Source organism: Labeo rohita, unplaced genomic scaffold (genome assembly GCF_022985175.1).
Source record: "Labeo rohita strain BAU-BD-2019 unplaced genomic scaffold, IGBB_LRoh.1.0 scaffold_315, whole genome shotgun sequence".
Classification (NCBI taxonomy): Eukaryota; Metazoa; Chordata; class Actinopteri; order Cypriniformes; family Cyprinidae; genus Labeo; species Labeo rohita.
The window spans coordinates 13,820-41,062 of NW_026129233.1; the positions used below are offsets into that span (position 1 = coordinate 13,820).

At 35.9% G+C, this 27,243-nt stretch overlaps 1 long non-coding RNA gene and 1 pseudogene across 1 annotated transcript; both read right to left on the reverse strand.

Moving 5' to 3' along the window:
• Positions 1-1,619: 1,619 nt before the first annotated feature.
• Positions 1,620-21,169, reverse strand: LOC127160282 (C3a anaphylatoxin chemotactic receptor-like; annotated as a pseudogene).
• Positions 21,170-21,368: 199 nt separating this feature from the next.
• On the reverse strand, positions 21,369-26,624 carry LOC127160280 (uncharacterized). The gene is made up of 3 exons (XR_007826694.1): positions 24,849-26,624; positions 24,621-24,747; positions 21,369-21,677 (listed from the first exon to the last, which is right to left on the reverse strand). It is a non-coding gene; the product is annotated as an uncharacterized LOC127160280 (long non-coding RNA).
• Positions 26,625-27,243: the final 619 nt, after the last annotated feature.

Consider the following 27,243-nt stretch of genomic DNA (forward strand, 5'->3'; position numbering starts at 1 on the left):
TAAACTAGTAGACAATGCTCTTACTGTAAACACTTTAGCCACTTTAATTTATTTTTTTGCACCGTTAAAAAGTGCAATACCATCAACTACAAATAAAATAAATAATAAAATAAATAATAAAATATAAAGCTAAATACCAAAGAACTACAAATTAGTCAAATACAAACAGGGTATTTTTATATGAAAAGACAAACTACCTCAACTTAACATTCCACCTCAATATTCCACTTTCCTTAGAATTTGTGTTTAGAGTATAGTTGAATGAACAGAATGTTATTTCAACAGAAAATAACAATAACAACAATTAATAACAACAGTTATTTTAACATCAACCTATATGACACAGCACCGCAGCAAACCATCTGTACACCTAAAACATTAAGACATAATGATATAATAACACAGACCCCAAACGTAGGCCAATGTAAGTAATGTTAAACTGTTATCAGTACCAAAGTTATAAAACAGAAGCTTATTTTTTATTATTAGCACCAAGTTTATGAAACGGAAGCTTATTTTTATTACAAAAATATAATCTAGGAAAGTTATTTTTATACAGAATGCAAAAACCTGAAACTTAATCCAGCTAAGTAATATGTTGTATTATAATATATTAATATTGCAAATCTTGAATTTGCAGATGTTAAATAAAACATTAAATTAAAACAATTAAGCATCTTGTTTGCTTAATTAACTAGCCAGCTAACGTTAGCTTGCAATTTAGCCTCGTTTAGTTTATACTAATTTTTTTTAACTTACCTTTATCTTGCTGTTTTTTCTCTTCCTCTGATTTCTTCTGTTTTCTTTTTTCTGAACCAGAAAGATATGTCCTTTTTTTGTGACATTGTTAATCGTTTTGCTGCAGTGACGCTGCTTCTTCAATTAGTTTAAATTACCTCAGTCAGGCATCGTATGGCTGTCATACTCCAACTGTGCATGCATCCTGCAGGAGCCAGTTAAAATAATATTGCTTATGCCTTGGGCCGGCTCTGGGTTTACCATATCAGAAACAAATAATGCTGACACATCTTTTTGAATGTATTGTGTATGGATTTAATTTATAGGCATATTAAATAATTTAGAGAACTCTTACAGAAACAGAATGGTTAGAACAAGATTTTTTAAAAAGATTTTTTAATACATATTTCAGCAAAACAAAAAGAAAGAGATGTGGAGCATGACAACAAACAGATCTTGCCAAGATGATGTTTAATACATACAATAAATTTATTGTATGTATTAAACCACCACCACCCTGAATATTTATATGTATGTTTTAATCAATTATATAATGGTAATACTTATGTATTAATCAGTAACACAAATGGTAAGATAAAATAGATCATTAAACAAAATGGTATTTTAATATACAAGGTCTTATAAATCTTTTGTTAAACCTCTATTTACATTTATTTATTCATGACTTTTCAGCCACCTTTTTCTTTCTTTTGTTTTGTTTTTAACTTGTAAAATATACTTGTACATTTCTGAAACTCAAACATGCGACAAAACAATGTTACTACTTGTTATTGCTAACTAAGTCGTTTCTATAATACAACATTCTACAATCACACTTGGAAGAGAATTAAGAGGAATAGTCTGTGACTTGTGATAAAATTTCAAACAGTAATAGAAAGTCTGTTATCCACAGAATTGGTAATTGAAGTTGCCCTGAAAGCACTTCTGGTCTCCTCATCAATGGCGCTCTCAATCTTTGAAAGAAAGGAATAGCATTTCTTCTTTGAGTCCTTTGCATTGAATGCATAGAGGAATGGGTTTAGAAAGCTGTTTGCACAGGCAAGAGAAGCAGATACTTGTTGGGCTGTGTGAAAGACAGGGTCGTGCTCGCGTTTGTCCAACTCTAAAACAGAAACTATTTGAAATGGCAACCAACAGATGAAAAAAGTTGCAATCAGTAATTGTTTTGTTGTGTTTTGTTTTAAAGCAACCGTATACAATATTAAACATAAATGTTTCCATTTCATGCTATATACCAGAGTTAACCACTAGCTAATTTTTTTATTTGCAGCAGGTCACTTTTAAAAAATCCTTTCAGTAATACTTTCAGTAAAACACAACAAATTCTGCACGATGCATACAATAGGTAGAACTGTCAAAAAAGCCAATAAAAAGCACAATGCTAGCAGAATTCTCCCATATTTCCCCTTATTTTTTCAGGTAAACTGCTTGCACATTTCTGATAATCCTTTTGACCTTAAATTCCCATTGATAAGTTACATGCATGCCTGTTTGTATGAAGGAAATTGCCTAATTTGTTACTTAACCCTTAAATGCCCTGAAGGAATTTTTGCCTCCCTGAAGGTGTTGTTTTTTTCTGAGTGACATACACAAAAATAATCAAATGACTCAAAACTCCAAGACTGTAGCAAGGAGAGTCAAAAGGTTGGTATCTTTTGATAGAAAACTTTTTGTATTTTTAGGGGGAAAAATTCATTTGTTTCACTTGGACATTCTCCTACTGAGAAATAGTTGATGTTTTCCCTGTCATTCTTATTTGACATTCAATTGTGTTGATAGAATAAAGTATCCAAAAGTTACAGCATTTTGGAACAAAAGAGGCATTTTTGTTGTATTCAAGCTTAGTCAAAGCCCCATTTAACACTTGTAGTGCCCTTGAACCCACCAGTGTATGAAAGATGGGTTCAAGTGTACTACGAGTGGTTACTAAATACATTGTTTTTTGTTTTTTTAAATACAGAGATAGTATGTTAAAAGCACATTTTAGTTCATTTTCATGGTGTCCCAAAATAGCACATTTGAGTACATTTGGATGTTAAAAAGAATCATTTTTAGTATACTGTTTTAACCACAAAATTAGTGTGTGAAAATAGAGCCCTTTAAGTACATAATGGAAGTAGACTTGTTTTTCACCTGGAACAAGTGGCATGTTTTTCGCATTTAAATTTTAAGTACAACTTTAAGTAAAACTTTTAAAACTGATACCTATGTTTGTTAAGTGAGGAGGGTGTAATGCTATTCATTTTGTATTATATCTACCACCTGTAAATGTGGTTGAAATCTTAAATTTGGTTTTGATTCTACTGAAACAAACTATTTCTTTAGTTTGCAGTGCTTCAGAAATCCTTTCTGCTGGTGGGTTGCTTGCTGATACAGAAAGTGCAGACTGAGCCAAATATATTTTAACATCTAGTTCCTCTGTAAGATGCAACCAGTTTTTTGAGAACTGAGACTGTCGACGGCCACATCCAGGAATAGAGCTCCCTCATTTTACAGCACAAGTGAAACTGCAAAAAGCAGTACTCCAAAGTGAAGCAGCGCTACCTGATGCATCAGGATGATGCATCCAACACAGAGCAGGACGAACATGTGCTGCGCTTCCACCATGATGCAAAGTGATAAGCAGCGCAAGACGCTTGATTCAATCAGATGTGACACCGAATTGTGTTATACAGTCGTGTGATATGAGAACATTAAAGGTTCTGTAGTGATGTTGGCTGAAAACACGACAATGTAAACTGCATGATGAGGTAAACTGGAAAATGCCAATACATAACTACAAGCGCTTGTCAGTTCAGCACCATAGCAATTTAACCCTCCAGGCAGCTACACTGTACAAAATTTCAGACAGGGAAATCTCACACTGGCCAGGCCATCCCGTACACCAACACGAAATTTTGAAACCACGGACAACAATATATTTTTTTGTACGGCCATCATCATCATCACATAAAAAAGTTTAAATCCCTAGGCTGGGGCCACGCAAAATAATGAAAGGTTACCTCTTGAACTTCCATTTTCCTTTTTAGTCTGTTAGTTTTTCCACTAATTTTCTTGGACCTGCCACTTTTAACATCAACACATCTCCACCTTGTTGCAAAACATCCACCTCATTGTAATTTGTTTGCACAAAGTATAGGCCTACATTTATTTTAACTACATTTTTTAAAATAAGTTATTACATTAGGATCATGTGTTATTGTTTTATTTTGCCTAAAATGTCAAAATTAGTACAATAATAGCTACATCTTCAATGTTTTATAGAAAAATCTTAAAACTGAACCTGTTTTGAAACATTGTGAATTTATTTGTCTGCTAAATTCCTAATGTTTACAATAGTAATGTGCAGCGATTGACTGATACTGTTAGCATTTGCTAGCAATTTAATGCTTAACTGTAACAAAGACAAAATGTAATGTAAACAAAGACAAAACTACAATAGTCTGTTTACAGGTGTAACTGACCTGCACTTCAAGTCCTGAACAGGACAGTTTTGCATCTCTGCTCCACCTGGGTGCTTCCACTACATTCTCGAGTCTCGGATCCTTTTGGCGGAATCGCTTTGCCAGTCAAGACTAATCGATTCATGATTTATTATCATTATTATTTATTATATAGTTTTATTATTGAATGGCGAATTCGTAAATAATAACTTTAGTGTTTAGTACATTCGGCAGGCAACAAAAACAACAACAACAACAATATTAAAAATATAAAAACCGTTACTTTTGCATGGCCTTGCGTTTCCGGTCTGACCCATTCGCATGCATATGAATGAAAGTCATTGGAACGAAAAGTCTAGTGTGATCGCGGTTTACATGCAGTTACTTGTCAGCTGTATGTGTTTTTATTTTATTTATTTATTTATTTATTTATTTTTAATTAAAAAATGCATATAAGTATAAACATATGTGACAGTAACCTTAGAAAACATTTGTATTTATATTCCTGTCATAATATGCAAACAAACTTTGTCTGATGATGTCCATTTAATTAAATATCATATGGTGCAACCATCAAGAAACTACCATTTTGGGACTTTTGTGTTGAAATCCATTTAAAGAGAGGACATTACATCATATACCAGTTTGCCAAGGACCCATGGAAGCAGAGTAGGTTTGTAACTCCCTTTCAAATTTGGAAAAAAAATAACCTTTTTAACGGCTGGTATGTAGTTACCATATTTGGATTAGAGGGTGACACGGGAGTGGATTTTCAAACCTCTCCCGTCCCACTCCCACAAAAAAAAAAAAAAAAAAAAAAAAAAAAAAATCCCATCCCATCCCAATCCCACAAAAAAACTGGGAGAAAATCCCGTCCCGTCCCAATCCCGGAAGAATGACTCCTATTCCCTCCCACTCCTGTATTATGTTTTTTTGACCGGCATCTGCCAGTTACAGTAAAGAATACAGTACAGATCACAGTATGCCCGTAAATTTTTTTACATTAGTTGAATAAAAATGCAAAATGTAGTTTTTTTTTTATTGAACTGAAAGCCATCTTAAATGCACAGTGTGCACTGCACACACATTAAATTTCACGTAAATCATTCGTGCAAACACACGTTTCCTATTTGAATTGGTCCATTTGAAAGTAGACATTCCACTCTATAGATATATTTTTCATCTAAAAGTAAGTATACACGGAGTTTCGAAACTAATTTTTGCTTTAATTAGTTTACAACAGCGCAACGTTTCCTTGTTTTTCTGAGTGCACACATATAAACGTTGAGTCTTTAGAGATTCGAAAGATGCCTATCACTCTTATCTGTATGACCAAAAATGACGGTATTTTAAGAGCAAGTGACCGCACTGGCGCCTCTGTCATGCAGTACCGCGCTACTATTCGGCTTCCACACTCGCACTGACACTTCAATAGCGCACATTTTTCTAGGTTTACATTAGATTGAGCGGCCATGTAAACTTGCTACTACATACATCTTTCAGATGAAAAGCCATATGGTCGATGAATGATAGGTGAGCATTTGGATGTCCTGCTGTATTGCCAGTCCTTAACGATTTGTCCGTCATGAACTCACTTGCTTAACCAGCCACACCAAAGCATACAGAAGGAGAGCATAAAGAGACAGGTCAACTAGAATTAAGTTCAAAATTACAATATATCGTTTATAGTTTATTTATATAAAAGGTATATTTGTCTGTAAAGTTGGGTTTCATAGCGTTACGATTCCCGGTCCCGCCCACTCCCGCTGACATTTTTTCCTGTCCCGTCCCAATCCCGTGATTATTAGTGATTTTAGGTGTGTTCCACTTAACGCAGCGCTGCGCAGCTCGATCAAATTCTGACTTGAAGCAGTGCATGCCTGTTAGAAATTTTGTCCGACTTGAGGCGGCGCCGATGCCTCGTGACGTGTCACGTGTGGCATCAAAGTACCGCGATAGCGATTCGAGAGCAGTCGACTGACTCAGCCGGCGCAGTTTCTCCAGAGTGGCTGCAGGAGCTCTGATGACCACATGGCTGTTTCACGATTGGCCAGATTCACCGCATGACAACGATCACGTGTGTTTTGGGTTTATTCTAACATCCTCAAGACCGATAATGCTGACAAATCTGTGTTTTTAGAACAATAAAAGTGTTTTTACTGTAGTCACAATGTTATATTGAGTCACATTTATTCATAAAGCACTGATAAAAGCATATATAACCCCACTTTATTAGTATTTAAACAGTGTATGTTTATGTTGATCATTATTCTTGTTCAGATGGCGCTGTATTAAGCAGTATATGAAAGTATATGTTTCTGTTGCTCATGAAAACGCTTTTGAAAAGTCTGTGTATTTGATAAATACTGCATTTAATTCACTTCATCTGTGATAGAGCATGCAAACACCGCGAGACCTTCACTAACGAGAGCAGAAAGTGTCCGACTTGACGCCTCCGTTTTCAGCTCCGCCCCCGACTGCTCTCGGCTCCTCTCGTTGATCGCCGCCTGTAGCCGTAGATGAAGTCGAGCACACCTAGTAGGCTTGTTTGAGATGAGCAAATTCTGCGCAGAATCGATCACCGCAAGATGCATGCTGGTTAGAAATGTGTCCGAGTTACGTCCGCCTTGCTCTGATGTCATGCTGACCTGTGCCAAAAAACTCTCGCGACGGCGATCGGCGGCTGTGTCGGATTGAGCAGTCGAGCGCAGTAGCTCTCCACCGACTGCGCTGACCAAAAGCACCGATGGGAAACGCCTGGATGACGACACAGCTTAAAGCTCATTGGTTCAGACAACCGGGATGTTGCCGTTCTTTTCTAAAATGTTTTATTTTTTGCTCATGAAAACGCCTACATTTCAGGCGAGGCGAGGCGCACCTCAAACGAGCCTATTGTTTCCCATCCCGCAGGATTCCCGAAAAAATGTCAGCCTCTAATTTGGATATCGCCTCAAAAAACAATGCACATTAAGTTATTTCTAAAAGTATTAATTTATTTTTATTATAAATTTTATAATGACCCTTTGTGGGAAGCTAGCTTGTTTTGTTTAGGTGGCCAATTCTGTGCCTGTAAATTTTGACTGAATTTAAAATTACCATGTGGTGCCACCAAATATTATATCCAATCAAAAGTTAGAATTCGTAATGGCAGTGCTCATTGTTTACTTAGGAAAAAGATCTATTAAGTGAGGGTCATTTTTTAGGATTTTTTTAAACTCTGTCTCTGAGAATATACCTTATACTTCTGGACACTCCAGGTAGGTTGCAGTTCTGGAAAATGGTAGCACTGGAGACTAAATGCTTCCTAATTCTTCACCTTAATTCTTAATTCTTTTGCAGCTGACATTTGTCTTTTCTTCTCCACCTGTTGTTTTCTGAGCATGCTGACCCAATCAGCATTTTGCTGTCCAATGGTCATGTCCTAACTTTGCAATTTCTGTAACGCATTAGTGTTGAATATTTCTCCTGGGCATTTAATAACATTAGTCTCTTTTTGGGTCATTTTATCTGTTAAAGAAAACATTTCTAATAATTATGCACACCTGAATACAGGAAGTTTTTTACTTCCAGCCTTCATGGAACAATTATATATCACTTATAAATGATTAAATACAAAATTAATAGTAGTTATTAAGATTGATGTGGATTGGAATTGGTAAAATGTGTTTGGAAAAAAAAATGTGACCAGAATGTCAACGTGCTTAATAATTATGCACGCAGTGTAGTGGTCTTCTGGAGCCCACCTAGAAAGTGTTGTCTGCTCTGTTACGGTTTTTAAGCAGACAAACCACTGTAGGCGGTCTTGGCAAATTACAGCGGGTTCCCCTTCCTAAAAACATGGCTATCTGAAGATAGCTATGTGCTACCTTGGTGATTGCTCCCTGCTTAGGGTTTTAGTAGCAGTCTTCTTGAGCCTTTGTATAGGCAGTGCTGTCTCCCCTGTTAGGTTTGTAAGCACTCTGTGAGCGGTTCAGGGCGTCAGTGGCTTAGGCTCTTTCTGAGGGAAGGTTTGGTGTATGTCTGTCACTTCCTTGGTTCTCTCTCACCAGGTCGACAGTAATATGCCACGGCATGGCATAGTTGACAATTTGTTCGCCAAAGTGTCTGCTATAGAAAACACAGAGCGAGTTTTCTAGAAGGGGAACAGGATGCTGCTACATTTTCACATGTGCATCTGACACTGGTCATGCTGGCAGCAGAAAAGTGTCCGCTGTGTCCGCTAGAGAACGCAGTGTCTCATTCCCTCCTGAGGAACCATGGTTACATTTGTAACCTGAGACGTTCTCTTTCATGTCTGATTCTGCTTAAACTGTCAAATACACACAAGTTTAAGTTAAAAACACACATTAGTTACAAAAGCAGTCAGTTAGTCATAGTGTCGTCTGTGCAGCCAACGACAGAACAGTTAGCATGCTTTGCTTAAACTTTTGCCATGGCGTTAGAACTGGTACACCATAATCGCTTATGAAAACAGAATGGCGGCGCCATGGGTGGAAACGTGCAGATTGTAGTGGGATTTATTTCAAAACACTATCTGTTTTACTCAGTGAGTATAAAATGAACCAGTGCCACTGTACATTAAATGGTCAGAGATGAGGGGTTGCAGACTGCAACTAAATGACTGAGTGGTTTGAATTAAACCGTTAACTCAAAACTGAATTCAGGACTGTTTTGTATATCTTTTTGACTGGTCATTTGTCACAATTGGTTTTAAACAAATTGGTTTTAAAGTATTGGCTTAGATTTTTGTCTTTTGTCACATTGCGAATATTTGAATTGCAGCCTGCATTTGACTAATTTAGTCTTAGGAAGTGTTTTGTGAATGAAAATTGCAAATCAGCTTTATAAATCTATGAATACGAAATAAAGCATAAATTACCAAATACATGCAAATATATTGTAATGCTTATAAGCAGGAAGTATTGAAAGATAGGAATTACTACAAAACATTTACCATATTAAAAACAAATAATGCTGATGCATCTTTCTGAATGCATTGTGTATGAATTTAATTCATAGGCATATTAAATAATTAGAAGAATTACTACCACTTAAAGAAACAGAATGGTTAGAACAAGATTTTTATTATATATTTTAACAAAAACAAAAAGAGACAGTAACAACAGTATATATTTAATAGCTGTCATAGAATTCTGCAAAATCAATGAACATGAAGGCATTTTAATAAAGAATGTCTTGTAAAGGAGCTTTTGTTAAACCTCTATTTACATTTTATTTATTCTTGACTCATCAGCCGACTTTTTTTTTTCTTTTTTGTTTTGATTTGTTTTGTTTTAACTTAAATATAATTGTAAAATATAATTGTACGTTTCTGAAACTCCAAATAAACCAAATAAACAAAACAATGTCACTACTTGTTAATGCCAAGTCATTTCAATGGGCCAGCATTCTCCAGTCACACTTGGAAGAGACTTCATCAAATTTCAGACAGCAGAGGAAAGTGTGTTTTCCACAGAATGGGTAATTGAAGTTGCCTTAAAAGCACTTTAGGTCTCCTCATCAATGGCGCGTTCAGTCTTTGAAAGAAATACCATGAATGCATAAAGGAATGGGTTTAAAAAGCTGTTTGCGCATGCAAGAATAACACATACATGTAGGGCCATATAAAAGCCAGGGTTGTACTCATGTCTGTCCAACGCTAAAACAGAAACAATTTGAATTGGTAACCAACAGATGAAAAAAGCTGTGATCAGTAATGTCATGATCTTGAAGGGCTTGGTGAATTTGGACATTAGGTTTGCTCGAAGTTTACAGATCAAGATGGAGTAACAGATGAAGATGGTCAGGAATGGAATCAAAAACCCAAAAGTAAAGCGGATGAACACAACAGTTTTGTGGTGACCTTCAAAGTTGTTATAACATATGACTGTTGTTGCATTTTTAGTCTCTCTGAATTTGGCTGATGGAATACTAAGCAAAGAAGACACGAACCGGTGATGCAGCGATCCACACTAATGATGACCAGGATGAAAATGCTGCTGTACATATTGAGGGTCATAACAGAAGCGGTGAACTTGCACATGAAGAGCCCAAAGTTCCAGCTGTTCTTAACTTATAACTGAACAGGAAGCAGAGTTCTGTAACAAAAACAAGCAATTTATCCAAATACATTTAAAGTGAAGTCATTTTGCATATTTCTGAAATTGATTCAAGTGGCTGAATCAGTCCTTTTCTGACAGGTACAACTGTCAAAAAAGCCAGTAAAAAGCACAATGCTGGAAGAATTCTTATGTAGCTTCCCTTATGTTTTCAGGTAAACAGCTTGCACTTTTCTAATAATCCTTTTGACATTAAATTCCCTTGCATGCATGCCTGTTTGTATGAAGGAAATTGCCTAATTTGTTACTTAACCCTTGAATGCCCTGAAGGCATATTGCCTCCCTGAAGGTGTTGCTTTTTCTGAGTGACATAAACAAAAATAATGACTCATAACTCCAAGACTGTAGCAAGGAGAGTCAAAAGGTTGGTATCGTTTGATAGAAAACTTTCTGTATTTTTAGGGGGGAAAAAATTCATTTGTTTCACTTAGACATTCTCCTACTGAGAAATAGCTGATGGTTTCCCTGTCATTCTTATTTGACATTTAACAGTGGTGATAGAATAAAGTATCCAAAAGTTACAACATTTTGGAACAAAAGTGGCACTTTTGTTGTATTAACGTTTAGTCAAAGCCCCATTTAACATTTGTAGTACACATGAACCCACTAGTGTATGAAAGATGGATTCAAGTGATATAGAAATACAGAGATTGTATGTTAAAAGCACATTTTTATTTCATATTCATGGTGTCCCAAAATAGCACATTTGAGTACACTGGGATGTTCTTAAGATAATCTTATTTAACATAATAATTTTTAGTATACTTTATTAAACACAAAATTAGTGTGTGAAAATAGAGCACTTTAAGTACATCATGGAAGTTAACATGTTTTTCACCTGGAACAAGTGGCATGTTTTTTGCATTTAAAATTTAAGTACAACTTTAACCCTCTGGTATACCCAAATTCATAACATTCTGATTAAGTAGAGTTTTTTTTTAATTTCAAAACTTTTTTTTTTCAGTCTAAAATGACCAAACAACACCAGAGGATTAAGTAAAACTTTTAAAACTGATAACTAAGTTTGTTAACCCTTGTGCGTCAATAAAAAAAAAAAAGTTACACTTAAGTCCTTAGTGGACAAAAATGTCCATGTCAAAAAAAATTTAAGTTGAGAGCACAGACAAGTTTGGTCTAATTTTAAAGAAGACCCATGGCAGATTAATGTTGAAGTAGAAAACATTTAAAAAGTAAAACCAAAACAAAGTTATAGAGGTTTACGTTTATGAAAATGCTTCATGAACAATATTTTATAAAAAAAATATATTTTTTATAAAACATGTTGAACTCTAAACTTGCTAGAAAATCCAAATGATAAATCTAAACAAGTTGTGTTCCAAATTTGAGGTTGATATCTGAAAAAATTAGCTTTCAGTAAGATTTTGTTTGGGCGCAGTACCAGATCTTTCTCATTAGATGGCAGCAAAACTGCACTGGTGCATACAGTAGTTGGATTTGAGATTTGCAGTAGTTTTTCTCTCTCAGATATAACAAGAACACACACACACTCACAATATTTTTTATGACACACATACAAACCAAACTCTGACAGCCATACCAACACACCTACACAAATATAGCTGCATTATTTATCCAATTGGCTCTATAATATGCAGAAGCAAAAAACAGGATGGCCAAATCTAAAAAAAAAAAAAAAAAAAAAAAAAAAAAAAAAAAAAAAAGGCACCATCTGGTAAAAAACTGTAAACAATTAAACATTTTGAAGTCTTGCCAACAGAATTAAAGTCTATTAATAAAAATTGCATAATTTTACAGTTAAATGGTACTGTGATTAAAAATAGCAGTTTTAATGGGTTTCAATGGCATTTTTCTGAGAGGAACTATTTTTGTACCTAGTGCAAAATAGATTTATTAAAGAAAATGGGAATGAAATCGTAAAATTCTAATAAAAAATACACACCTGTGCCAAAATGTATGCAGCTGGCAATAACACAGGCAAAATGATAAAAAAAAAAAATAATAATAATAATCTGAAAAGAACAAAATAAACATTGCACCATGCGTGTGTCGGGTTCATAATCCACCATAAAGAAATAACGAGAAGAATATCAAAGTGCAGTAAACGGTAAAAGAGTTTGCACTACAAATCAGTGTGTTCATACTTAAGATAATACATTAAAATAATATGGTTAGACACATCAGTTTGCAAAATCAAGCAGAAAAACAAGCTTTTTGTGCAGCTAAAAATAGCTAGAAGTGGATGAGACCAGAAGCCAGACAAAAAAAATTTACAAATGGCTGCATCCACTCTTATGAGAAAAATAAGGTGGATACAGTATAGTTCAAAATAATATGAGCAAATAGATAAAACACATTCAGACATTCAGAAAAACAATCCCCTCCCTCCAAACACAGCTCTCATAAAAACATGAGACACATAAACGAGCCAAAATACTTTACTTGAAATAATAATTTCGCAACAATAAACATCGATTGTCAGTCTTTATTCACCTTTTTTGTGGTTTCTTATTAAAATCCATAAAAGTAAATAGTGAAAATTTAATCGCTAAGGTCATAGAATAGCATAGTTTAATAATAGCAGGGCACATTGTGATGCAGTGTTACAATGTTCCCCATCAGCGTGTGGGATTACAATTTAAGAATGTGTTTAAAATATGCTGATCCTATGCATATTTGTTATAGGTTCCAATATAACAACATGAACTGAAAAAGTTATGTATATTGTGACAGTCTAAGAGCAGGCAGCCCAGGCCCTGAGATAGTAACCTTTTGTCTTTATGCAGTTCCTGAACATCTGGCAGGTTTTCCCAAGTTAAGTGTGAATTCTAAGCTCAAGGTACAACTGTGCCTTTTGTTTAAGCACCTATGCATTTGAATGACACTTGTATGCTAAATAGATCAAGGCTGGGAAAAATCTTTAACTGAGCTGTTTTCCTGAACCACATTTGCATGCTTTGTTTAGATTGATTCCACTTCTATGTACTCCTCCAACTTCAAACCCATATACTCTGCTGTGCTGAGATTTTGTCAGAAGACGACTTTGATGACTGCAGCGCTAAGCAGCGAGTATCTGAATAAAGAGAAACTTCTGCTTCAAGATATCCAAAACGTCTCCTGGTCTCTAAGAAAAAATTCACAACAGTTTTGGTGCCATGACCCGGATAGAGCTTCTTTCCAGACATCATTCCAGACTGAATTCCAGAAACTTTTTTCAGCTCAACAATTATTTGGTGAGTGTTACTCTATTCAAAGAACCACTACAGACCAGTACATGTGGTTAGCCTCTGTGCTGCCAGAGAAGTGTTAAACAGCTGCAGGGTTTGGTTAACAGACTAGTTATCCTCTATTCAGGTAGAGAAGATTAGCATTACGTGCTAATATCAGTTATCCTCTGTTTTTAGGCAGAGAAGATTAGCGTAAAGTGTTAGTAACGTTCAGGAATCCTCTGCTTTGCCAGAGAAGGTTGAATAAATGATAATGTGTATTAACTAGGTTTTCCTCTGCTTTGCCAGAGGAGGTTAACAACAGTTGTTCTGTGTTAACAAATTTATCCTCTGCTTGCCAGGGAGGTGTTAGAAGTGTATTGTTGTGTCAGAAAGACATTACAAAATGTTGAGAAGGTTGATTCCAGCAACTGAGAAAGGTGGACTAGCTACCCCTTTATGGACAGACAATGAGTTCAAATCATTGTTAGGAAAGCACATGGACTCAATAGTGACAGAGTCAGTCAGATTGGATTTGACAAAGAAATTTGGTATTGATCCAGAAAAAGTATGGTCAGTTGAAGAATGCAAAAAGGTACTTGGGGCATGTATCCGAAAGGAAAAACATTAAAGGCATTATCTGCTGCCACAGAGAGTTTAGTTTATCCTTAGCACAAGAACAAGCTCAGTGTATTGCGAAGTTAAAAGAACAAAACAAACAGCTGCACACTCGAGTGTCTAGTCTCACTAAAAAGGTGGGCCATAACAAGGCCTCAACCAAAAGTGACTCAAACGACCAACAGTCAGATGAAAGCTATCCTGACTTACAGTCTTTGTATAGACAAGAGGACAAATGCAATACTAGAAGGATAGAGAAAGATGCAGCAATTTCAGTTGATGTATGTGGAGCAAGACAAAGGGCTCAGAGTAGGGCAGAAGGGGTTGAAACTGTTCCATCTGCAACCCCCAGACTCCAGTTACAAGCAGTCCATACAGCGCTAGGACCTAAAGATATAGAGAGACTATCCCAGAGCTTACCCTCAGCACGCACAAATTTTTCTGAATTTAGAAAAGCATTGACTAGCAAAATGCGTCTCTATGACATGTTGTTAGCAGAAGTCACACAGCTGATGTCACAAATTCTAACTGAATCTGAATTAAACAGTTTTGAGTCTGCTGTTACTTCTGAACTACAACATGCCAGTAAAGTGGATTTGAGAGAAGGTGTTTTGAAAATTCTAAAGAATATCATGGGACCCAAAATAGACTGGTCCAGAATCACTAACTCTGTGCAAAGGAAAGAAGAAACTGTGAATGAATACACTGTAAGGTTCTGCCAGACAGCTGTAACTTACAGTGGAATAGTTGATGATTCTGAAAGTGTGCTAGATGACAAGGGACCCCTAGTCCGCATCTGGTCAGATGGCCTTGTACCTGAGTACAGAAAAGCCTTGCCATTCCTAGATCTAACTTGGTCTAACAAAACTCTCAGAAGTAACCTAGACATGTTAGCTATTTGGGAAAGAGACTCTGATGTTAAAGCAAGAGTAAAGATTGCAGCAGCATCCTTTCAGGTCAACACAAAGAACCAACAGAAACGTAAATGTCCTAAAAGGGAGGGTAATTGTCATTACTGCGGTAAACTTGGACACTGGATGAAAGAGTGTAGGAAAAACAAAAAGTATGTAAGAGAAATGAACAGTGTAAATCAGCTCCTACTCAGTCTGCTTGCGACTCTGAAGCAGACCTCTCCCCACTACACCAAACTCGTGGGGCAGCTTGCTGAGGTGCTAACTGTTAAGGCTGTGAGTTCTTAATTATCCCCGTAATCTACCACAAAGATGAAAAGATTCTTGGTAAACAGAACTAAAGGAAGTTCACTATCACTTCCTCCCACTGGGGGACTCTGGTTAAATACACTCACAGCCAAAAACAATACTACAGCACACTGCAGTCACTCACCTATCCTCTATGGGTTATGATGTTTGCTATGACTGACGTTTCATTAGAGGATGGAGTGATTGCACAGTTAAGTTCGCACACCAACTACAGGGACAGACTAGGACACACACAGACCAGTGAGGAGCCCAGGGAAGAACCGAAGTGCAACAGGCCTTGGGGGCCAACCCTGTGGTGAAGATTTCCTCATAGGTTTTTCCCCTCATCAGTTTGTCCCCACCTCACTGGTCCATAGGTGTCAAATGACTTAAGACTAGGTCAACAAAACCACTATACGATCAATAGAAGTCTAAAGATGTCTATGCATGAATACTGCTGGTCTGCTGTTTCTCTGTTTTCTTGTGTTGCATGTATGTGTACATGCCATGATGTCTTCAAAAGCAGCATCCTGGAGTAAAGCATCACCTCAGACATCCATGAACAAGCTTCATGAGGACAAAGAGTCATCTGAGTGAATCTACGTGGGAAATGGACTACAGAAAACTACAGACTACACAGCTATTCAGGCGCTATGGACGTCAGGACTTCCACTCTTATGCTACATGGTTTTCTTAGTCAACATGTAGCTTGTACGACATGTTACCATCCATGTCGTATGTGTCAACAGTTACGGTTCTGAAAAGAACTATTACACCTAATTAAATCTAGGACAAGATACATAATAAGATATATGTGCCTGTAACTATTTCAAGTTACATGAATGGAGGATGGGGCTTAATGTTAACAAACATAGGCTATAGAATGGATTTATGGAGGTTTAAATTTGAATAATGTGAGAGTTATTAGAAGGGGGGACTGTGGGATTACAAATTTAAGAATCTGTTTAAAATATGCTGATCCTATGCATATTTGTTATAGGTTCAAATGGACTACTTGCACTGAGCCTCGTGACGTACTTCCGTTTTGAAATCGTAGGGCTCAGTTATTTCCGGTTATGTACATTTTCAATGCGCTGTAATCATGTAGTTGACTTAAACGTCTATTAAAATGAGATTTCGCGGGATGATTTCCAATTCGCAAATTTTCGGAGACGGGAGAAAACATATTCTGATAATTATTGCGTATAGAATTTTCCAAACTCAACGGAACGTGAAGTTTTAATGCAACATAAACCGATCTGAGAAAGCAGTGACTGGTAATCATACGTGATTGTTCACCACAGGGTGTCCGTGCTATATAGTGACCTAATCGCGACGCTGCAGTTTGTGAAATCTAATGAATAAGATCATAATGAACCTTTATTTATCTGTATTAAATATGTTAGTCACTATTCTGTGTCATATTCTGTCATCATTTCACTGTACACTACAGTATGTAGTCTAATGCCAAAATATGAGTATTCAATCGTCGCACTGTCATCGTGTTACTGTTAAAAATTATTTTAAGGTTTAACATCGTTAAATAAGGCAGTTACCACACATTCACTCAGCCATTTTAAACAATGGAATACGCAGTATGGGCTCAGAATAAGAGCGCCAAGGCACACAAACAAATTAGCCATGGTTCTACTACAAATAAAAGCAAAAAATGCAATTGAAGTTAAACCATATAACAACAAATTATGAATTATGATCAGTACAAGAAAAATGCTGTCCATGAGAATGCGGCAGATTAGTGGGGAAATGTATTTATTTATTATTCAGAATGCACATACCGAAGGGAAATATATTTATAGTAACCTTTCAGCAGGTTGAATATGATTCATTTTAACGCAGAGAATATGATTAATTGTTTTTTTTAAAGAAATGTCAGCCCTAAAATGTAGTAATAATCTGCGTCCTCATGAGAAACTGTCTGTATGTAGGTGCGCTGAACGCTAACCGGAAACTCCCGAGCCCTAACAAGTAGAACGCGGAAGTAGTTGTGCAAGTAGTCCATATAACAACATGAACTGAAAAAGTTATGTATATTGTGACAGTCTAAGAGCAGGCAGCCCAGGCCCTGAGACAGTAACATTTTGTCTTTATGCAGTTCCTGAACATCTAGCAGGTTTTCCCAAGTTAAGTGTGAATTCTAAGCTCAAGGTACAGCTGTGCTTTTTGTTTAAGCACCTATGCATTTGAATGACACTTATATGCTAAATAGATCAAGGCTGGGAAAAATCTTTAACTGAGCTGTTTTCCTGAACCACATTTGCATGCTTTGTTTAGATTGATTCCACTTCTATGTACTCCTCCCCCTTTCAAACCTATATACTCTGCTGTGCTGAGATTTTGTCAGAAGACGACTTTGATGACTGCAGCGCTAAGCAGCGAGTATCTGAATAAAGAGAAACTTCTGCTTCAAGATATCCAAAACGTCTCCTGGTCTCTAAGAAAAAATTCACAACAAGCGCGACTGGAATTTAAATCTAGTATCTTCTGCTGGTTTGCGAAACATTAATAAATTATCTAAACTTATAAATACAGATTGGAGATTAAAACAATAGCAGATTTGCCTCATTTTAAATGTATACCAAAAACTGAGATGAAAAATTAACGTCAGCCAGAAATTTACTTTTACTATGGTCAAATAAATATTCAGGGATATCTTCAAAAGGCTTTTGAATTTTGGCATGAATTTTGCATTGTGTTTCTACGGCAACTAGTACCATAAATTTTAGGCTAGCACGTGTGGAAATATTTAAACCACTTGTGTTACAATTAACCCCGCGTTAGTTTGTACCCCGTGCTCCCCTAATGTTTTTCATTTTGTATTATATCTACCACATGTAAAAGTGGTTGGAATCTTAAATTTAGAAAATTTCAGATTTTACTGCAACATAGAATTATTAATCTCATGCATCTTAATTCTTTTGCTGTCTTTAAAATTAGACTGAAGTTCACTGTATGATCAAATACACACATTATTATTATTGTCTTTGATGCATTGGTTCCGATGACATCTAAAAATTACTTATCTCACAGTGACGGTTGCAGTGCTTCAGAAATCGACTTCTGCTGTTGGTTTGTTTGCTGATACAGAAAGTGCAGACTGAGACAAATACTTTAAATCGTAGTTTCTCTGTAAGATGCAAAGAAATTTCTGAGAAATGGGACTGGCGACGGCCACATCCGGGAAGAGAACTCTCTCTTTTTACAATGCATTTGAAACCGCAAAAACCAAATACTCCAAAGGTTGAGCGGCCCTACCTGATGCACAAAGTGCCCTGGAAAGTTTTAAAAAAATAAGCATACAGAGATACAGGTCATTCAGAAAGAGTTTTTCTGAAAAAAAGTACATATTATTCCCTCTGGTCCGCTAATGTGTTACTTTGCCAACACTTTTTGGCCTATGCATACTAGCTAACTTTGTTTTACATTCGTTACGCGCATTTACCCGTTACGCCATTGGGGGGACAATACCTATTATATGAAACGCGTGAAATCTGGACGCATTAACACGCAAAGTTTGTACGTGTCTTTTTGGTACGTGTAAACGCCAACGTTTTGTACGTCTATACACGAATTTTTTTGTCGTGTTATTTAAAGACACGATCGTTTGTATCGGACATTTTTGAACGTGTAATATTTATAAGTCTTATTTGATGTGCGACATACTAATTTTTCTGTTTTAGTTGAACTGGTGATAATTTAGGGTCAATGATTAAATACACTCAATGACTGCATGAATTAACATTATATTCTTTGTAACGTTAAAGGAATTTGTCCTGTAGGTAAAGTGAGTGGTCTCGGTGATCCAACGACCACATTTCCCCTCTGATTAATACATTCGAGGTGTCCACTTCAAATAGCCTACTTGTTGGCAGAACTAAATACACTAGGCCAGTCTAACGTTACCCTATATGTGGAAAAAGTCAGCTCTTTAGTCAGCGGTTTCTGTGGCGTAACGTGTAAAGGGAGACCGGGGTTCTATTCCCACTGACAGCGCTTTTTTATTACTTTACAGTTAATAAACGCATTTGTTTTCAATAAAAATTATTTGACTTAAAATTCATTTTAATTCATAAAAGTTACATTTAGGGTAAAGTTGGGGTAGCGCTCTTTAATATCTCAATAAGTTGCCATGATTTTAATATTGTTTTATAAATATAATGATTAACTGTCAGTTATATTGCAGGATGTTTAATGCACAACAATACTGAGGAGCACATAGTAACGTTATCTCTCACTATTTATAAGTAAATAGCATCTAAATGTCTACTGAATCCACAACTGTTGCTATTTACACTTGGACTTGGACTGGCTGCCCCACAGTTTACGTTGCATGGTCCGCCTGTTGTAGTGATTCTGTAATGTTTATGTGTCGTATGATTGTGTCTGGGTTTAAAGGTTGAATAAAGATTTGTGAATTGTCATAGGCTACTGGTGCTTTGTTTTCTGCTTTTGGATTTGCCTGATTGTTATAATATAATTGTTAAATTTGTGATTGTTACAATATATTGTTGTTATTACATTATTTTTATCTGACATATACAGTATACATTCAAGATATTTGTATTATTTCCAGTCAAACTGACACCCCGACTTCAAGGAGCATGTCTCTCATACCAGATTGATGCTGGCCCACTCGGAGATTACTCCAGTCATTTTGAAAAAAACAATAGCCACAGTATTTAGTATTTAGCCTTTGCTAACTTTATTATTCATTGTATTTATTAAAGTTGAATGATTTATGGCATTTATTGGCACTATTATGTATAATTATTGACACCTCACCGTGGACCTCACTAATTATTAAACCCTGGCTATGGCCGTATCCAGTGTTGTATGTTCTATGTATGTTAATATATGTTATACATATGTGTATATAGCCTATTACATCACTTATGTCTTATATAAGTCAACTGAACGCAATCTGTAAAAGTTCTTTGACAGTTTAATAAAAAATTTCTAAGAGCCATCATAGAGAGCAATCCACTTTTCCACGTTACCGGAGACAAAAAACCTGCATGAGTACAAACGGGATGAGATGACACAGCACTGACATCACAACCAACGTATAAATGCATCATTGACTCTAAAGTTTTATGCTTGCCTATGTACATGCCAACGTAAAATTATGATCTCATTCACGAACAAATGTTACGTGTGACGTTTGCATAGGTATTTGCTTACCTAACAGCACGTCATCCCTCACGAAAAGAAATGTCGTCTGATGTTTATATACGTATACAGCAACGTGCCATCCCATCACAAATGCAAATTAAATCCTAAATAGAGCAATGCTATTGGCTGTTGTGCAGTCTGACGCGACACCCGAACATATACTTCGTATTTACGCGTACAAACTTTGCGTGTTAATGCGTCCAGATTTCACGCGTTTCATATAACAGGTATTGTCCCCAATGGCGTTCCATAAAGTGTTTCCTGCATGAGGTACTTTGTGTTGTTGCCATGACGTTCACATGTGCATGAAACTACTATGTTGGTACCTCAACGTTTCACAGACACATCGTGAAACATTGCAAAAATAGGCTGTGAAGTGAATAAAATTTTAATTCAATCAGAACCTGGTTAAAGATAAATATCAGTGTCTTATTCAAATTAAGTGTTAACTATTTACAAGTGTTAAAGTGCTTGAGCCTGGCCCTTTTTGCCTCCTGAACTGTAGCCCTCTTGCTTTTCTGAGCATTGCCTAAAAGATGGCAACCACACTTGAGACACCTTCCTTTCTCTTGCAAATGTTTCCTCTGATGCTGGGCCTTGTCAGTGGTTCCTGCAGACTGGATGTTTCGGCAGTGTCTGCGGTCCCCAAACGTCATGTCTGATTATCTAAACATTTCTGTTGCTGACTTCTTCCTCGAATGTAGGTTAATATGTCCATGCTTGTTCTTCTGGTGTTGATTATACACTGCTCAAAAAAATAAAGGGAACACTAAAATAACACATCCTAGATCTGAATGAATTAAATATTCTTATTAAATACTTTGTTCTTTACATAGATGAATGTGCTGACAACAAAATCACACAAAAATTATCAATGAAAATCAAATTTATTAACCCATGGAGGTCTGGATTTGGAGTCACACTCAAAATTGAAGTGGAAAAACACACTACAGGCTGATCCCACTTTGATGTAATGTCATTAAAACAAGTCCAAATGAGGCTTAGTAGTGTGTGTGGCCTCCATGTGCCTGTATGACCTCCCTACAACGCCTGGGCACGCTCCTGATGAGGTGGCGGATGGTCTCCTGAGGGATCTCCTCCCAGACCTGGACTAAAGCATCCGCCAACTCCTGGACAGTCTGTGGTGCAACGTGGCGTTGGTCTCTGAAAATAAGTAGAAGAAATGGCACACTTTTAAAAGGCAAACCCCACACAGAATACACAAACATCTCAAAACCATAGTTGTTCTCTTACCATGAACGATGTTTTAGTGTAGAATTTTACAGAAAATGAATGGCAGTCTGTCACAATGCATTATATAGAATATATATTGTTATATTCTCTTATATATCCTTCAAGGATGTTGATGTCGATGCCGATAGCCTTGTAGGCAGCACGCCGACGTACAGGGGTGTCTTGGGTTCAAATCCCGACTCGGGGCCTTTCCTGATCCCACCCCCATGTCGCTTCTTGTCATTTCTGATGTGTCCTTTCATAATAATAATAATAATAATAACGATAAAAGGCAAAATGTTTTTTATCACTTATCAAAAAAAAGTCTTTAGAGTTAACGGGAAAATTGTAGAATTTGACAGAAAATGAAAAGCAAATCTTGGTAACACTTTACAATGTACAAAAATATGCATTAATTCATGCTTAATTAATGCACAGATAATCACAAGTTAATGTATAATTCATGATGAACTAAAGCATTTATTAATGATTCCTTCATCAGCAACAAATGAACATTCTATATGATTCATAGATTAAGTAATCATTAAATTGTTATTAGTTAAAAGTGTCATAATGTATTAATTTTCTTTTATCACTTATTTTATTAACTAATGATGTAAATTCATGTTAATTACCACAGTGTTCAAAGCTATGTACTTCAACTTCCAGTTGTCTGCTTTAAATACTCATTAGCTAGTGATTTGCAAATGTATCATTATATTGTGACTTTACTTGTTGAGGCACATGACTAACTAATTGTAAATCCATAACCACAATGACATATTACTTAACAATTAGTTAACAGTTCTGTGCCTCAACAAGTAAAGTCATAACATAATGACACCTTTGCAAATCATTAGTGGTAATGATCACATTAATTTACACTATTAGTTAAAATAAGTGATAAGGGAAATAATACATTATGACACATTTAACTAATAACAATTTATTGATTACTTAATCTATGACTCATTCACAATTAGTTAGTTAGTCATGTGCCTCAACAAGTAAAGTCACAATATAATGATAGACATTTTGCCTTTTATCGTTATTATAATTATTATGAAAGGACACATCAGAAATGACAAGAAGCGACATGGGGGTGGGATCAGGAAAGGCCCCGAGTCGGGATTTGAACGCAAGACACCCGGCACGCATCGGCGCTGTACGTCGGCGTGCTGCCCACAAGGCTATCGGCATCGACATCGACAGCTCTGAAGGATATATAAGAGAATATAACAATATATATTCTATACAGTGGCGATTTCTTTAAGACTGCAAGGGAAGCTCAGCCTCCCCTATAATGTCACAAAATTAATGGTCAAATTATGTACTATTGTATTAACATTTTATTGACTAAAAATGCGTTAGAAAACGTTCATCTCAAAGACGAGTTCGTTCAGAATCAGTTAGATATAGCAGGTCGGCTGACTTGATTTTCTTCTCATACATTCCCGTAGCGTCACAGTGCATTTCCCCGTTGAAGCCCAGCGTCCATTGACTTCAATGCGGCTGCTTTGAACGTTTTTTTTCAGTGCTTTGAAACTAGACGGTCATTGGATAAACGCTGCGATTATGTCCCGCCCACGGACGCTCAGCGTCTCTGGGGGTGAATGAGGAGCAAATGAGGAGTGGGCTGGCCTGGACTCCGAGCTTCTGCGTGATGATTGGAGGGTCTGTCGAAAGATTGCATCTCCTTTTGACTGACAGCGATTTTGTACTATAAGGAATCGCTGAAGCTATTCGCGCTCAGTCCCATCGCGGATTTCTCAAGTTGAGTCGAAATAAAAACTGCTGCAACCTATTTCTTTATATTTGCTTGGCGAAATTGCTTGATTTTCATCATACATATCACACAATTATACACCACATTCCTTGTTTCACTTTTACAGAGTTTAATATTTTTTTTAGATCGTTCATTCATTCATTCATTCATGTTAATATTTAATGTAGTAATCAGTATATATATATAGATTACTACATTAAATATTAACATGGAGGATGACTATAAATTAATATATATATATATATATATATATATATATATAGTAATCTTGAAAAATTTTAACATAACATAATGAAACCTTATATTTCTATTAAAATACTTTATAAATAAATAAATCTCCATAATAACCTTATTTAAATTGCAAAATATTTATACTATATAGTAGCATCTGACTAAAAGAAAAAATACATCCTATTTTGCATAATAAAACTAAAGCTTTTTTTTTTTACGATTGTTTGCATTGTGACTTACTTATGACAATAAGGCACATTCTTGTGAATAAATAAATAGACAATTTTATGATGTAGGCCGAAAATGAGCTTCCCCTATTTGACAGACCAGTAGCCGCCACTGATTCTATATAATGCATTGTGACAGACTGCCATTCATTTTCTGTAAAATTCTACACTAAAACATCGTGAACACAGATAGAGACATGGTTGTTCAGAAAAAGAATTTATTGAAATGTTCATGGTAACTCTGAAGAAATTTGAATAATGCATGTAGAAAAAAAAGAGCAAACATTCAGTGTTAGAATGTATTAACTTTATTTTTTCAGAAAACTTCACAGTATAATGTATTCGAAAGTAATATAATTGTATCTTCTATAATGAATAATATATATACGTTTTGTAAATACCTTTTCCCTGTTTTCTAGCATATTTAAATTTTAACCGCTGAAACATAGATTTTCGTCAGTTTTTTTGGCCGCTTCGTGTCTCAGTACCGTAATTCCACTAATTGACGTGCAGCAAATCCAGATGGCGGCTCACTTGACCGCGGTGTAAATGTTACTAGGTTAAACTGGTGTGCAAAAATCTGACAAACGTATATATATATATATATATATATATATATATATATATAACCTTACTTGCTGGTCTTAATCTCTCGTAAATTGCGGCGACACACAGCGCGGATGTTCTCCGGAACTCTTCCACTCTCGCGGGTTCATCCCCCGGGCAAACGCCGCGACGCTGCCCGCTGCTTCAGCGTCTTCCTCGGACACGAGAAGAAGACAATATAGAACCCATTAAATATACAATCTACAGTGTATGCTTACAGTAAAGTGATGCCCCGGTATATTTCTGACTTACAGATATACTTCAAGCGCTGGCGCTGTGTCTGACATGACGGACAAACGGATTTTCCAGTCATTACAAGCGATGCAACACATCCAGTGTAGTCTGTCCCAAGCTGTTACGGCGTTGTAGACATGGTGTAGGGCAAATCGTGTCAATCCAAATATAGTAAATGAGGAAAATAAAACAGCCTCAATAGAACGCCGCCAATGAGGCTGTATACAGTAGTATACAGCAATTTTAAAAAATTGTTGTGTCAGGAAATCGTGAAAACTGAGGCAGTGTGTCATTGTTTAGAATAAAAGGAGCCAGGTACACTGCAGTAACAAAGGCAAAAGAAAGGAAAGAGAGGATCCTCGCATTGGTTTTCATTGCGTTGCAATGGGACCGGAAGTGGGGATACACTGCTTCGCTTACCGGATATAGGAAGTGAGATAAAGGTCCATTATCGCGCTTAAGGGACGATTTTCTCCCACCCTTGCCAAAATCAACCATTTTGGTTTTATTGTAGTAAAGTGTAGTACCAAATGTATTTAACCATATTTTTGGCAGTTTGGTTACTGTTTGTATTGGACAGTTTTACTACAAATATCATGGATAAGACATGGTTAATGTATTAATGTTTGAAACCATAGTTAACTTGTGTTTAACATGGTTTTAAGTACAGTAATCATGTTTTTTTGTTGTTGTAGTAACACTGGCTAATTTTTAAAGGGGCAGTCAACCAACACCCTATACTGTTATTAATTTGAAGTGTAAATCTATGAATCTCATGGTCAAAACTGTTGAACATTTGTTTTACAGCACTGACATCATCGTCCAAAAACTTCTAAATAACAACACAAGGCAGGAGGTAAGTGCAGTTTACTATAATGGTTAAGTATAATTATAGTTCTAAATGTACAAACATGTTTAACAAAACATGACTGACAAGTTTATATAATAACATATGAAATGTAAAAAAAAAAAAATCTTTAATAAGGTTTCATAAAATGGTAAACCTCATGTTTCAGCCTTTAGATAAAGAAAAGGGTTAGGTCAAAATAATAATTGATTAATAAATTATTTTATGTATTTTATCTGCCCCTTAATTAATTCTAGATACCTTATCCAAATTGTTTAAATGTGTAGAATCCACATAAGCTTGTTTTTCATCAGCCATTCAAAATTTATAGCAGGGCATACAAATTCAAATTTGTTTGGCCGGACAATGTATGTATTTATGTGTGTAGCCTGTATGTTTTTATCTACTATCAAAGAGACAAGAACTGGGAACTTGCATTATATGAATCACCAAGGAGCACAGTTTTAGAAGAAAAATGTCATCTATATATTGGATGGCACCTACTCCTTCAAAAACAAAAAAAAGCTTATGATCATAATTATTTCAAAATATTGATAATATATAGCAGTATTGTAAGTCCATCCATAGTTGTTGTCATTTGAAATCTTTGCAAGTGATACTGTGATTAAAAGTGTCTTTTCAGAGTCATGGATAATATCATTTTCAACAGTAAATTCAACTGTTCAATAAGAATACTGATGTAAATAGTTTCAACGTCTCCCACATGGGCATTCTGACGGGGCTTGTGTTTAAAAAAAAACTTGGGGGGGTGTTAAACTTGATGTTTGAGATTTAACTGTTTAGTCATGATTTGTAGCATTTGTAGAAGATGGTCTGCTTCTCCAGGTGATATGAACCATATTGTCTGTGTCCTTGTGTTGTAACATAGAGGCTGAATATTGGCTCTAACCTGTTATTCTTTATATTTGTGTCTTCAGGATGTTGCTGATCCACCTATTGATGTTCAAGAGGAACAGCCAGGACAATGTTTAATATAACTCTGATTGGATTTGTCTAAAAGTAGAAAGTCATATACACCTAGGATGCCATGAGGGTGAGTAAATGGGCTAATATTCATTTTTGGATGAACTAACCCTTTAAATATACTTTGGAGGTCTTCCGAAACCTGTTTTCTGGAGTTGGATCTACTGAAACTTTCAACAAAGGTTCAAAAACGAAAAAAATACCTTATTATATATATTATTTTCCATTGTCCATGTGTTGTATAATTGTAAAAATGCATTTTGGTTGGGTGTTGTTGTTTTTAATGTCAGGTTTTAATTGTACTCAGGCTCGGGCTGTTTAATTTTTGTAAGGTCAAGTAATTTTTGATGTTTTTTTTTCTTTGCAAGTCTGCCTATCCACTGTTACACATTTCTGTAATTTCTACAGTTATTAACTGTGTATCACCCAGTATAATACTACAAAATGCCTTTGCAGTAAATAACTGTAATAACCATTGCATTATGGGAATTTTCTGTGACGTCAGACCCCAAATACAGAGACTTACTGTATTTTTTTAAAATTGCTGTATACTACTGTATTTGCTGTAACGGTCTCATTGGC